Source organism: Euprymna scolopes, chromosome 17, assembly GCF_053919585.1.
Source record: "Euprymna scolopes isolate OS-2025 chromosome 17, ASM5391958v1, whole genome shotgun sequence".
NCBI lineage: Eukaryota > Metazoa > Mollusca > Cephalopoda > Sepiida > Sepiolidae > Euprymna > Euprymna scolopes.
In genome coordinates this window covers 79,352,787-79,362,417 of record NC_136498.1, presented here as the reverse complement: position 1 = coordinate 79,362,417, position 9,631 = coordinate 79,352,787, and the positions used below count along the sequence as shown (strand labels likewise).

The 9,631-nt window shown below is 35.2% G+C and overlaps 1 pseudogene; it reads right to left on the bottom strand.

Annotated features, from left to right (window-relative positions):
- Positions 1-399: 399 nt before the first annotated feature.
- On the bottom strand, positions 400-516 carry LOC145297102 (5S ribosomal RNA; annotated as a pseudogene).
- Between the last annotated feature and the right edge of the window lie 9,115 nt (positions 517-9,631).

Sequence of the window (9,631 nt, the reverse complement as noted above, 5' to 3'; positions counted from 1 at the left end):
CTCGAAGAAAGTTGGAGTTTACACCGGTCGAAACGTTGTGAGAATAGTATCAAAGTTTTGAACAGTAGTCCGAATAATCCAAATAATACACCATTAAGAGACTTTGACACGAAGCAAATTGTTGTAATAGTAGAATAAACAGTGTAAAATAGAAAGATGGCGATCAACTACTTCCGTTTTCCCATAATTTTATGCTTTTGTGCCTAATTTGTTAACCTTATAACAGGGGCTCCTTCAGTCTTTAACAAACTATGCATACCCACGAAGGAGTGCGTACACGTGAAATTATTGTGGCAAGAGGTGCGCAATCCCCAACCACACATCTCCTGAGTCGACATTGTTAAATATTAGTGGCAAATGAAGTGTATGTACAAGACAAATGCCAAGATAAGCGGAGAGCACATACAGCGCCTAGAATTCCCAAATGGTCACCAATCTGGTACTAACCAGGTTCAACGTTGCTTAACTTCAGTGATCTGACGGGAACCGGCATGTCAACGCGATTATGCCGTGTATAAAAGTTACAACAAATAAGAAATAATGCAAATTGTAGTATCTGTCCTGATATTAACACTGACAAAACCTTTCCGGTCCTCGGTAATATTATTTTTGTTTCAGTCCAGAGCGCATTTTCTGGGGTAGCTGGATTCCGCCCGTATTAGAAACCAACATTGTGTCTAAGACTACCCTCATGGGAAGGCAAGTAAATAGTAATTCTACAACAATCAGCGATGGGGATAATTACACATCAAGAAAATACAACCAGCTGTAGCGTTACATCACCTCTTCTCTGAGGGGAAGATTTAATGTCTCGCAAGTCACAACCAAATAAAATACATGGATGTTTAAAAACATGTCTCATGACTATCGCATCCTCCATGATTAATGCCGTCATTTTACAATCATATCCAAGGGTGAATTTATCGATGACATTCAAGTTGGACACGACAACACAAAGAAAAGAAGAGTTTAAAGAAAAGGCTTTTTATTAGACTCTTTTAACCATGTGACGTCACATCTACTTCTGACTACCAGGATGAAGTGGCATTTGAGTGCATACTGGTTGAACTCATGACCTCGATATCATGTGATGTGTATATACTAATAACTAGGGCCATGACAACTGCATATTCTTTTTCATTGTTTTGACTCTCGACACAGTTAGACATAATTAATCAACTGAGAACCACATCATTCTACATAAAAGCATATAAGGTATAAATGGATATATATCTGAGAATCAAACCAAGAAAAAGAATATATTGTTGTTATAGCCCTACTAATAACGTACTTATTACTATTTAACAGTAATATTTCATAGCCAGTAATGAATACCTGTCATTAGATTACGCATCATCAGAGACTGCGTATGCAACTGTCATAATATAAGCCATTTTTTTTCTTGACATATCTAAACAATTTACAAAACGCAGTTTCCTATTCATTCGAAAACATAAAACATTTTGACAGACGTTATTTTTCATTTAAAAACACAAACAATATAAACAGATATTAGTATTTATGAATTATTTACAAAGCCATTCTTAACATGAGTTCCGGCTTTTAAACTATTCTGTACTTTCACCTAACAATTTAATAAACAAAAGATACTATAAAGACTGAATTCAACATGAAGATCTTATATAAAAATAGCACGATCCAGAAAGTGCAAAAGTACTCAGACATTTAACTTTTAATATGTATTTTCATCCATCCATCATCCCCTCTAAAACATTTCTCTTTAATCATTATGCTCAACTTATCCACCTAGATTATCCAATATCCTTTGCTTTCCTGCCGTATGATATACGGGAGCACTTGGGGGATCGTTTCATCAGTAGGGATGTGATCCCGGATGGTCTTTACACTCATTAACCTTAACTTTACAGCTTCTTTATTTGTGGAGTTATCTAAAAAATATTATATATCAAAACAATATTCACTAAATCACAGCCAACATTTTCGCCATTGAACGGCGATAAAACAGGGGCCGTTTTTTTATCAAGACCCGGAAGCCACTCAGGGATAAGGGTTGCATGTACAGTACGTTAGTGTGGAGATTTAATAAAGTGTCTACTTAAGTGGGAGGTTCATCAGGAATTTGTTTACGTTGGATTTGAAGACATCCAGGTTGTAGTCAGGTGGGAAGCAGGCAGACGGAACAGATTTCCACATGCGTGCAGTTCTAAGAAAGAAGCTTTGTTCATGGAATCTACGTTTTGATTTAGGCACAGAAAAAGAGTGGGGAAAATTTTTGATAGTGGTTTCAGCTAGACGCGTGTTTTTCGTAAAAGATTGGCGAGGGAGGACCAGATATTGGAGCTCAGACGAGCACCTGCCATGGAAATAACGATAAAACAAAGATAGGCTCGCAACGTCTCTTCTGTGGGAGAGAGGTTGCAGGGAAGAGAAAAGGGCATCCCCACTAAGCCACGAGGTCTATTTTGTACTTTGTCAAGACAGGATAGGCTGCTTGTAGCAGCTCCTGCTCAGATATGGCAGCAGTATTCCATCCTTGGACGTACTTGGCTTTTATATAGATAGAGAAATGCATCAGTAGTGAGATATCTTCTGGAGCGGTAGAAGGATGCTAACATCTTTCCAGCGACCTTGGCAACAGACTTGATGTACGTGTTCCATTTCAGATCAGGAGTAAAGGTCAAGCCCAGAAGCTTGTCAAAACATGGGGCTTCTCCTAGACGAGAGCTATCCATTTCTGAGCCATCCATTTAGGACTGTTGGACATTCATCAACGAAACTTGGTGGTCAAGTCAGTTTGAAAAGGTCCATATAAATATTTGTTTATCATTTACTACTAGATTTTTTTTTTCATATTCCGAGAATAATCTCTTAATGCCTATTTATATATTTGTGTTGTTTTTAAAGTTGAAATATCGGCGTTCGGATTCTTTGACCAACAAAACCACTGGTAACGCATCTCCACAAATAGTGAACTCCAACTCCAACTATTTTACTACTAAGTTACCACGCTTACATCCCTAACCCACAACCATATCGCTAAAGTTTAGCGCGCTCACACACGACCTGGCGAATGTGAGACTCAGTTTTCTCAGATACAATGTCGCATCAGAGAATCTCGATGTGTGTATCTGGCAGGAAAAACAAACTCTATCCAAATATTCTAAGCTTATCAATATATTCGACCACATGCCGGAAGCGCGGGCGTACGGCGTGCTGAGAAATGCAATAATAAGACGCACAGTTAAATCAAATAAGAGACAGCTCCACGAATGTTTTATTAATTTGAATCTTGGTGACATGTAAATCATTTCAATTACAAAGGGTAGTGCGAAGACTGCTGGGTAGCAACACAATATCTGTCATAGTTTTAAACACTATATCACGTGCGCGCACACACATACATATATACACACACAGGCACACATACACGCGCGCACACACACACATATATAACAAATAAACGACAAAAGTCTATATTACAAATTTGAAGATGTTGACCATCTTACCATTTATTTCCTTAAGTACGTTGACATGCACAATTCTTGACAGCACCTGTTTCGTAGTGCAAAATCATTCATGTAATTATTATGTCAACTCTGTAATTTATTTCGCCCTTAACTCATCAGAAGAAAAAGCATTTATCAACTTTAAAAGAAAATAGTGTCATATGGGCATGATTACAAAATGCGAAAATTTGGAGAGAAGTTGCAATTATCCATTTTCATTTTGTTATGCCATCTTTTGGACTAAGGCAAGTTTTACTATTCATTTAAGTTTTAACAAAAAAATTTTCAATACATTTTAAAAATTATTGATTCGGAATAGGATCAGTGTTTTGTGCTGCAACAACGCTGTAGGAGAAACAGCCCAGCACAGTTTGTACTTTATTTTACTAGTGGGAGGGCACCGCTTATCAGGGCCCAAAGGCCACTCTGAAAAGATGGCGTAATAGTGAGCGAGAAAAGGTACAAAGTGTAAAAAAAGGGGGTGAGGAAGAAAACAAGGCTGGTTAGGGGTTTGATCAGTTAGAAATGTAATTTGTTACAACTCAACGTACTTGATAGCTTTTTATTTCATCTCATCATATTTTGATTTTTGTCTTGGTTTATAACTTTTTCTACACCCTTCATTTGAACTTCACACCTAAGTCCAGATTCCTGCTACGAACCATCGATCAGACTCACTCTATATTACATTCATCCACATAATTACTTACATTCATGGATGTATACACTTGCACACACTCCTATGTATATGAATGTGTCTGTGTGTCTGTTTGTGTGTCTGTGTACATTTCCCTACGCAGTAACTCTGTCAATTTTTAGCCTACAGACTCAAAATTTGATATACAGGGTACTGAGATTTGGGAAAATCTTTGGGATCGGTTTTCGGCCAGAAATTTGTCTGTTAAGGAGTCAAAGTTCAACGATTTGATCGTTGAGAACTCTACCAAACTCCGCCAATTTTGGGTCTAAACACTTGAAATTTTAGATATAGGTTCCTTGGACATGGATCTAACTTAATAAATTGATTTGAGCCCAAAACAATAAATGTTAAGGGGTCATAATAGGGGTCAAAGTTAAAAAAATTTGACCTCTGCGGTCTCTATCAAATTGCTTAGAAAATTTCTGGTTTAAAAATTTGAAATTTTACATAAAGTGTATTCAGAGATAGTACAAGCTTTTTAATCGGTTTCGGTCGAAAATATTTAGTTACCAATATATAAATGTACGTATGTATGTGTGTATGTATGTTTGCATGTCTGCCTAAAATTTTCGACAGAGGCGACGGATTTTACCAAGATCAGTATCGTTTTGAAGTTCGATCTTTCAGACGACAAATATCGAAAAATTGGTTAAAAATTGGCATATCTTCACCTTCAACTGGGAACTTTTCTTCAGGGGGCTCGCTTTTTTCGCCGATATTTTTGAAAGTCATCCTCTTCTTTCGATTGTCTAGCCTTAATTTAAACATAAGTCACTTCCGGTTTGGCGGTGGTCGTAACACCAAAGACGTCAAGTTTTTTCCCCGTTCTTTTCATTCTTCGCTGTACGGGTTCGAGCCTACCTTCCTACTACCACTTTTTTTCTCAACATGCACATCCAAACATCCGTCAACGCCGGGCTGAAATGCTAGTATATATATATATATATATATATATATATATATATATATATATATATATATATATATATAAACGCATACATGTATAGTCGAACATCTGTGTAAATTGTTTTTATGAAGTTATTCATTTATTAAAACCGAACCTACATCTCGGTATTTTAGATAAATTAAATGTGGAGTGGGGGTATACGTTTTTATGAGTATTTTATTTATATTTTTATGTATTTTAATTTATATTTTAATTCAATTTTATTTAACGTCTTAACGAGAAGAACAATTCATCAATAGATGAAAAATATTGACTGAAGTTTGAAATACACATATATATATATATATATATATATATAACATGGAAACTCTATGTTTAAATGTAGAAACTGACAAATATAAACCCTAACTGAAAGAAAATGCTAACCCGATATATTTTCATGCACAGTCAAATTACCCACCTTCCATTATTAAGGATATGCTTATATCTATTGAAATCAGAATTAGCAACAACGCCTATGGTGAAGAAACATTTGATAGATGCAGAAATATTTATAACACAGCCCCAAGGAATAGTGAATATAAGAATGCAGGTATCAGAAATAAAATAACGATGCTGATACAAATAGATATTGTAAACTGCAGCAGGAAGATAATCTAGTTTACTCCCTCCTTTAACCTAGTTATAAAAACAAAATTAAGAAATACATTTCTACACCTCATAAGCAATCATTTTACGTAGAATTTTTATCAAAAACATTTTGAAATTAAGCTATAGCTGCACCGATAACCTGGAACAACTCATAAAAACACAACAAAATATTTAAGAGAAATGGAACAACTAGAAACACTAATGATAATAATGATGATAATAACTGTAACTCCCAACGACCAGAGGAATGTCCATTAAAAAATGAATGCCAAATATTTTTAGCGATATATCAAGCAAAATCATACACAGAAGGGAACCCAAGTATAGAAAAGTTCTACATACCTGCAAAACAATATTAAAAGTAAAACAAACTAATACAATCGCTCAGGGAGGAAAAGGGAACTTTGTTTGAGCCACGTGGAAGTTTTTAATACGTTAAATGTTTTTTCATGCTCAGAAGGAGTTCGTTTGGGATTTAAACTCCGTTTATTGTAAGCATTATTTGTTCTTAAGCAAAAATATATTTTCAGTTTAGAAAAATTCAGATATTAAAAACTATTAGTCATATTTTTACTAACACTTTACAACATTCCATTGAGGCATGCTTTATACAACAGTTGATTGATAGATTTTGCTAAACTTCATATGATTGGGGGGACTTATTCTGTCTGCAATAATAAAAATACTGCACACAGATGTACATAAGGCATCTGACTAAATTATAAAAGCTGTTTCTTTCAGCAAGAACCTGATTCAGAGAAATCGCTTAACATATTGAAGAAACCATTGTACAGCATAACTTTCAATTAGATGAGTCTTTGCACCTTCTTTGTGTTTCTTTTTATTAAAGGTGGTGAAAAGTTCGTTACAGAATTATTATTTGCGATGTTTGGAATGACTACTTGAACGTAGCTATCTAAGAATCTAAAGAATGGTTCTTACCAAAGAAGGGGAAGGTGACCTTGAACCAAGCAAGCGCTATGGTTGGAAGGACAGCCAGCAACCTCCACAGGTATAGACCAATAGTAACATGAAACTGTTCTTGTGAAACTAACAGACGATAGAACACATTTTCAGTGACTGTAGTTACTTTTATTCACCAGGAGTTGATGAACTGTAAGCTTGATGTTCAACAATGAATCCGGTATAATGGATCATATAATATGATGGCGTTTACAAAACAACTTTAAATAGACACTAAAGGGGAACTCAATGTGTTGTTGATAATTTTTTTAAGAGAAAATCTTCCAGATGAAGCATCATAAATCATAGAATAAGATGGCGCCATCAGTTTCTGGAAAGAAATATCGGTACTTAGTGTGCTTACAATGTATTCACAGACACCTGGTAGTAACAAGCGTAAGTAGTCGATTTAAAAAATCAATACATACAGTTATCAAAATGGCACAGCTCGATTTTAGACTGTCTAGACAGATTTCAATTGATAATATAAGTTTCAACGTTTATGGCTTCACACACAAATAAGATGGCTGACAATGAGGAACTTCCCGAAACGTTTCCACTCAGTGTTTGATATAGTTGTAGAATTTTGCAGACTAACTCGAAAATCATCTATCATTTGTAAGATATTTTTACAAAGTTTAATGAAATAATTTGCAATTGCAAGGAAGCGATGCCAAACTCATCGCAGTTAAATCTGCAATCTCCACCTTCCTGTCTAAATGTGAATTATTCAACCTAAATTTATCGCGTCATGAACTGCACCATTTTCTAAGTCTTTCTAAATTGGACAAAGAGAAAATGATATCAGATGATGACATTCAAGTGAATTGTGATCACCTGAAATAGTTTCAAAGAGACATGCCGGAAAGGTACAGTGTTGCTTAAAATACAAAACTGGATAATCTATCCATTCTTAGATGTCGATAATGAGTATTTATTTATCTTCTCGTTAGAAGGTTAGGCAAAAGGTCAAGTGGGCGTTTTGATGAATATGTTTCTGCGAAATGAACTCAATTCGAACTTGGCACATCTAGGTTTTCAGGCCGTGTTTTTAACCATCGTCAACAGTGAGTAAGGGAAGAGGCAGAAGACGAATCCAAAACCACAAACGAGAAAATTCAAGCAATCGTATGAAGATTTTTAGTAATAAAACTAAATGTTTTTACCCAGTATTATGAAACAAAACAAAGATGCATTTTATTGCATTAAAATCATGGTATTTGGTGGAACATGGCTTCCGTGCAGTTGTCTTGCTTCTTTTCAAGCAAAGAAAAATACTTAAAATTAGCGAACATGGGGGATTTACAACCGCTTGTTAGTGAGGTCCAGCCTGATGTGAAGAAACAAATACCGCTATCCTAAGTACACTTGTAGCAGTCATAAACGTTAAGATTCATTTCCTTTAGTGGGGGGGGGCAGCCCCTGCGAGGGGATTTAGTCACATGAGGACCAATAAGCGCCAGTGGCGTACTAATTTCATCCGGAAATTTAAAGAGCTACGTTTGATCTTTTGGGATTCAGAGAGAAGCCCCAGCAAGTTTTCCGACACCAACAGAGAAAGATGTCTCCCCTTCCCTGCTCGCTTCACCTATAAATATATATTTTCTTGTTAACTTTACTGTACAATCTCCCTATTTTCTTCAGTTACTTGACAATCAATGCATATACTTATATTGTCGATCAGAACTGGCACTACTGTATATGCATCGGTGTTCTCTTCTAGTAAAAGAGCAATGTAACCTGCACCAGTGACCATTTTCTGTCGAATGTAAAGTGGCGCGCTTGTCCTTTGCTTTTCTTAATTCTATTATAATTAGCTTTGTGGATAACGTGTTTGAGCTAAGATTAGGCCAGGCATATCATTTTGACTTGAAAAATATATCATGCAATATGACTCCGAATACTTAGCGTATAAGTAAACTGTGTTTTTGTTACACAATGTTTATTTTCCTTTTCATTTACCTATTATTAAATCGCGCGAATTACGTTACGTCTTTTAACAATGAGAATGTGGCGCATTTAAAGAAACTTTAGAACAGAAAATATAGTTTGGTTTATTCTTTTAAAGATATATCAACTATTCAAGGCTAAAATCATATTTGTAGGACACTAGTGGCACTATCTGATCCTTAGGTTAGGAGTGACAACATTTATACTCTTCCTAACGGTATTAGTTTGAAAATAAAGAACATGTCTCAATCCAATACATTAACTATTACATCACATTGAATCTCTTTAATAAAGTAATTATTTACCATGTATTTAGGCATAAAAACCCAGGTTATAGAATTTATGTCAGTTTAAGTTAAATTGAGTTCATGTAACGTACTTTTGAGATACGTTTATTTCAACTTATCTGATGTTTCAGCATTCGAGGATTTTTCTTAATATTTCTATTATTTTTTTATAAGTGACGTCCATTGTAAGGTGTAAATTCCCCTTTTCCAGTTTTTTTTTTCGGACTGTTTCTTTTTAGGTTTAGCATCGGTTACGAATGTTGAGCATAAAAGTGCATTATCAATACTTATGCATACTTATAATACGAAATTGAAAGTTTACCAAGAGTTTCGGCATTGAATATTTTCGCTTCTCTGATTGGCTGAAAGAAATTGCTGACTGGAAATTTTATCTAATCGAGAGTCGGTACGTAATAACAATATTCAATGCCGCTGCAGGCCCTAACAAAACCAAGATACCATGTATGTTATTTGCAAGACAAATATAACGGACACAAAAGCAAATAACATAAATTATCACCATGCACTGAAAATTAATCGAAAATCAACATTTACAGGCAAATTTCGTTAGCACACAACTTCGACTTCCAACGATCTTTCTCATGGATTTTTATAGGAACTCACGTGAAAAACGGTTATTTTTGGAATGGATTGGGTTTTAATCTCATTTTTTATTTATCAAAGG